We start from the raw sequence: 5,734 nt of genomic DNA, 5'->3' as shown, positions 1-5,734 counted from the left end.
TGAAGGACTGCACAACAGAATATAGGTATCCTCAGCTACCAGGGAAACATTTCGGTCACTTGGGTAACTTTTAATATGTCAAAGAAAATCTCAATTTCGCCAAAAAGTAAAGATACTGCAGTCTCACGTAAGGGGGGGGGGGGGGGGCAGTTTTGTTGTATTAAAGCTTAAATATTGGACTTTTATTAAAAAGATTTAATATTACACCATGATGGATTTCAGTGTGCTGTAAGTCCATGAGCACGTGACTATGCATGCAATGCGAGTGAAATAAATGTAGTATCAAACGTCTCCTGAGAGCGTTTTTAATTGACTGACAGAGGGAGAGACTGAATGACTGGAATGTGTGACATGTTCGTTTTTTTGCTAATCTTTCAGAATGATACATCTCGTACAGGTATTCAAACACCATCTGACTGCCCTGACCAACATATGAAACAAAAGAATGATAAATCGGAGGGTAAGAATGTTTGTTGTTTAAGCAAAGGATAGATTGTAGTTGAATGAGCAACTAAAATCGCTGATCATTGTTTTCTTTCGGTCCTATGTGATCTAATGGCATTTAACAATATAATTGTAGATAGACCTAGCAGAGATAACGCCCTATTCGGCGAGGACCCCCTTATGACAACCGATGACATAACCAGAATCATCAGGGGTCGGAATTTGTGCAAAAGTCATTCGTGTTCTGATGGTGATCAGGTCAAACTGAATGTGGTGAACAACATTGTGATACCATTAATATACACGGGTTGCTTTATATTAGATGTCAAATAAAATGATCCACTCACCATTTCTACAGCCAAGGAAGTATTGGGTTGTTTGAGAAGAAATTCGGTCTGCCACTGAACTCAGCCACTCAGATGAGACATATTTCATCTAAGTAACCACAGAATCTGGGCTACAAGAGGAATCAGCATAGTTGTCTAACATATTCAATATAAAAGGTCCTTCTTGTGCTATTTTGAGCGGTCCATAAATCAACCAACCAGTAGTCAATATCCCACTCGTCACAGATTATCACTGTCTAGACCAAAACAAATGATTTGTAAATACAAAACATAATGCTTATTGCTTGATGCATCTAATTAACTTATTTTCAGGTAGGAACATAGAAGCAACAACAACCGAGGACAAAACGGCGTCCAAGAATCAAGCGACGACCGAAAACGGCTACAGGCCAGCCCTGATGAAGTCGACAAGCGACCAAGTAGCCTCCAAAATGGAGAAACAATACCACATTCAAGTACCAAAGAGTTCACGTTCATCTGCTCTCACACAGGGACATTGCCAAGTCATAAAGAAAAAGGAACGTGAATCGAAGACTACGACGGCGCAAGACTGCATTGCTCAAACTACCCTGGTCCCCATAGTGCCGAAAAGTGCAGTTGTTGTGCAACCTAGGAAAGGTGAGCTGACTTTCCTGACTTGAAAAAAAAATGTTGCGAAGTTTTAGATCTGCTGATGTGCTACTGAAGGCCACTAATTGCCCCTGGTGTATTACATAAGACCACTGTGAGTGTCCCGCTATCAGTGGAAGACATCGATCAGTGGAGGACATCTATGAGAAAATGACCAATGGGCAACTCAGCCCTGGTCTCATTTAATAATTGGTTGCACAAGGCGTCCTCCAATATACACGAAACTGCAAATTATCATATATTTCTTTTTCTTGGTACAGCACTGAGTTTAAACGGTCAGAGAATGAAAGTAATGCTTAATGTTTATGTGCATTTCATTTTAGGTAGTAAAATGAAACCACGACCAACGCATGAATATAGGGCTTCGAAGAGGCAGAGAAGATCAAGCTCAGGCCATGACGGGGCTTCATTGCCAGAAACCCACAATTGCCCTGCTCAGGTGCAGAGACACGTTACCCCAGTCTGCAAGAACAAGAAGGAGCCATCAGAAACAACGAATGATCAGGTCCGCACTTCAAAGGTCACAATTGCTGTAGAGAGTACAACAGCCATGCAGCCAAAAATATGTAAGTACTGAATGTGTTGATAACCAATCTGACTCTCTGGGGATGAGCATAATAAGTTGGTATTTTGTGTCTTCACGTCGCATTTGAGTGATCTCGATGCTTTATGCAGAGTGGCATTTAACAATCATTTTACATATACAAATTACATTTCACCTCAGTATGAGTTGATTAATGGCAGTATCATGTTGTGCGTGTCGATCCAATATTTCTGGTTTGCAGCCTAAGTGTTTAACGTAAAGGAAACGTTCATAGATCCAGTTCAGCTCAAAGCAGATGATAATGCGGTCTTATAATTGATTGAGTCCACACTACTCTGCATACCCTGTCTTCAGAGTGCTTTGAAATTCGAAGGAATGAATTCAACCTTGATTTCGTTAATGACTTATTTCATGTGAGTTTTCGTGTACGCCAAAGCATAGCCAATCACAGAAATATCATTCTTACCTCACCTTGTTAATGTCACCTCTAACAGCAACATCGTATTGTGATCTACATGCAGTTTCGGTCGTTTCCTGGTATTCATAGGCACATGTAAATTCATTACAGGTAAAAAGGTCAGGCCACAAACCAACCGGAACATTATGGCTATCGAAAGGCAAAGGACAGCTATCGGAGCCAGCTCAGCACAGGGCACGGTTCCATTGGGAGTAACCCAAAGTATGCCTCCCACGGCACAGAGCCAAGTTACCCCGTTTGTTACAATGCCTACAGGTCACAGTGAAACTACTCAGGTCCCCGTGGCGCTTCACACACCAGCTGTTGTGCAAATTAAGAAACGTGAGTAGAGCAATATTGTGCTAAATGTCATTGACTTGTTTTGATAAATCATCTTACTAACTGATATCACCAGCCCTTTCAATCAATAACACAATCACATCAAATTGACAGATGTACTGCCACCCAGCCCATGCGAAACAGTTAACTGCTTCCTACACTTTGAAAAAAATGAAAGTGGGTCACCAGAGAATGAGGTCCCAATTGCTCGGGTCCACACTACTCAGCATCCCCTGGCATAAGAGTATATAGAAGTTAATTGACCAGCCTAAGAAATATGAATAGCGGCTCACTACTTGTTTTTCCTTATCACTATGCAGCACATATGGAAATTACTGTGTCAGACAAATTAAATCCTACATCAACAACCTCTTGTTGTCTAAACGGAGAAATAATGAGCACTTCACTTAGTTGGTTAAAATTTACTTAAAAAATCGAAGATATGAATTCGATCCCGATTACGTTAATGACTGTTTTCGTATGAGTTTTTATGTACGTTAAAGCATAGACAATCACAGAATTATCACTCTCGCCTCACCTTGTCAATATCACCTTAATCAGCAACATCGTTGTGATTACATGCAGTATTGGTCGTTTCCTGGTATTCACAAGCCATGTAAGCACATGTTTATTCATTACAGGTAAGAAAATCAGACCACCACCCAACCAGACCAGTATGGCTATCGAAAGGCAAAATACCTATATCGGAGCCAGCTCAGCACAAGGCACGGCTCCATTGGGAGAAAACCAAAGAATGCCTTCAGCGCAGAGCCAAGTTACCCCGTTTGTTACAATGCACAGGGATCAAAGTGAAATTACTCAGGTCCCCGTAACGAAACGTGAGTAGAGCAATCATTTGCTAATCGCCATTGACTTGTTTTTGTAAGTCATCTCACCGACTGATATCATCAGTCCTTTCAATGAATTACACAATCACATCCAATTGACAGATGTACTGTCGCCCAGTCCATGTTCAAATCATTGAAGCAATCAATTATTTCCGATTGGCCTTTTTTTGCCTGGCACACCACTAACCCAAGAACACACACGACCACACCCCAAGCCTGACCGGGGGGCTGGTGAGCGTACCGTCTCTGAAGCCCAGGAATGCAAAATCTATTAGTAATGACTTTTTGCTGATAAATGAAAACATTGTGTGGTAAATATTGTAAACGAACTAAACTGGGCTCCCAGTCTGTTAGACATTAGAGGTCACCGCTGAGGACTTTTTGCTGATAAATGAAAACATTGTGTGGTAAATAATGTAAACGAACTAAACTGGGCTCCCAGTCTGTTAGACATTGGAGGTCACCGCTGAGGAGTCGAGTTCGATCAGTGTATCAAGTTGTATATGTGCCTAATGCATTCCTCCTAGATCTAGTCACCTACAATCTTAGGCTAACAATATTACTACAACTTTATTTTAGGAACGAATGTCAAAGTACCACCATCCAAGAATAATGCAACTTTAAAAGAACAGCAGACCGATGTTAGATCCAGTTCAGCCCAAGGCGTGGCTCAATTGCCTGAATCGCCCAGTTTGTATGACCAGGCACAAATACGCGTTCCTTTGATTCTCAAGAAAAGGGAAACTATATCGAAGTTCGCAGAGGCTACGGTCCCCATGTCATCAGAGGGATCGGCAGTTGTGCAGACTCAGAAAGGTAAGTAGCAGTTTAATTTTGCTAATAGTCAGCATTGTTGTCTAACATATTCAATTTGAAAGATTTTCCTTAATATGCTCTTTTTTTTAGCGTTCCATTAATCAACTAATCAGTAGTCAATATTCCCACTTGTCACCGATTATCATTTTTTAGACCAGGAGAAATAGTTTGTAAGTAAAGAACATAATGCTTAATGCTTGATGCATCTAATTAAATTTTAGGTAGGAAAATAGAAGCAACAACAACCCAGGACAAAACGGCGTCCGAAAATCAAGCGATGACCGAAATCGACTACAGGCCAGCCCTGATGAAGTCGACAAGCGACCAAGTAGCCTCCAAGTTGGAGTAAAAACAACAACTCATTAAAGTACCAGAGAGTTCATTTTCATCTGCTCTCGCACATGGACATTGCCAAGTCTTAAAGAAAAAGGAACGTGTACCGAAGACTTCCAGGACGCATGACTATAATTCTCAGACTACCCTGGTCCCCATGGTGCCGAAAAGTGCAGTAGAGGTGCAACCAAAGAAAAGTAAGCTGTCTTTCCAGACTTGAAAAAAAAATGTTGCAAATTTAGATATGCTGGTGTGCTACTGAAGGCCACTCCTTGCCCCTGGTGTGCTGCGTAAGACCACTGTGAGTACCCCTCTATCAGTGGAGGACATCTATGAGAAAACAACTCTGACCAATGGGTAACTCAGACCTGGTCTCCTAAAATGGTAACAAAGGCTTCCTACTGCATGCACAAAACTGCATATTAACATATATTTCTTGTTCAGGGAACAGCACTGAAGTGCAGCGGTCAGAGAATGAAAAGTAATGCTTAATGCTTAATGTTTATGTGCATTTTATTTTAGGTAGTGAAGTGAAGCCACCACCAACGCATGACTATAGGGCTTCAAAGAGGCAGAGAAGATCAAGCTCAGACCATGGCAGGGCTCCATTGCCAGAAACCCCCAGTGGCCCTGCTCAGTCGCAGCGACACGTTACCCCAGTCTGCAAGAAAAAGAAGGATCCATCTGAAACGACAAATGATCAGGTTCGCAATTCAAAGGTCACCATGGCTATGGAGAGTTCAACAGCCATACAGCCCAAAAAATGTAAGTAGCAGTGGTCTTGATTTTTTTGTGTCGTCACGTCGCATTTGAGTGATCTCAGTGATGAGTTGATTAATGGCAGTCTCATGTTGTCGGTCCTTCCGGCTTGCGAATAATGGCAGTCTCATGTTGTCGGTCCTTCCGGCTTGCAGTCTAAGTATAAAACGTAAAGGAAACATTTATAGATCCAGTTCGGCTCAAAGCAGAACAAACA

General features: G+C 41.7%; 1 long non-coding RNA gene across 1 annotated transcript; it reads left to right on the top strand.

Annotated features, from left to right (window-relative positions):
* The first annotated feature begins 1,375 nt into the window (after positions 1-1,375).
* LOC135499462 (uncharacterized) lies at positions 1,376-2,616 on the top strand. The gene is made up of 3 exons (XR_010449298.1): positions 1,376-1,409; positions 1,745-1,987; positions 2,534-2,616. It is a non-coding gene; the product is annotated as an uncharacterized LOC135499462 (long non-coding RNA).
* Positions 2,617-5,734: the final 3,118 nt, after the last annotated feature.

The sequence above is a fragment of the Lineus longissimus genome, chromosome 15 (assembly GCF_910592395.1).
Source record: "Lineus longissimus chromosome 15, tnLinLong1.2, whole genome shotgun sequence".
Lineage (NCBI taxonomy): Eukaryota > Metazoa > Nemertea > Pilidiophora > Heteronemertea > Lineidae > Lineus > Lineus longissimus.
Note: the sequence above shows the minus strand (reverse complement) of the source record. Positions and strands in the feature narration are given on the sequence as shown.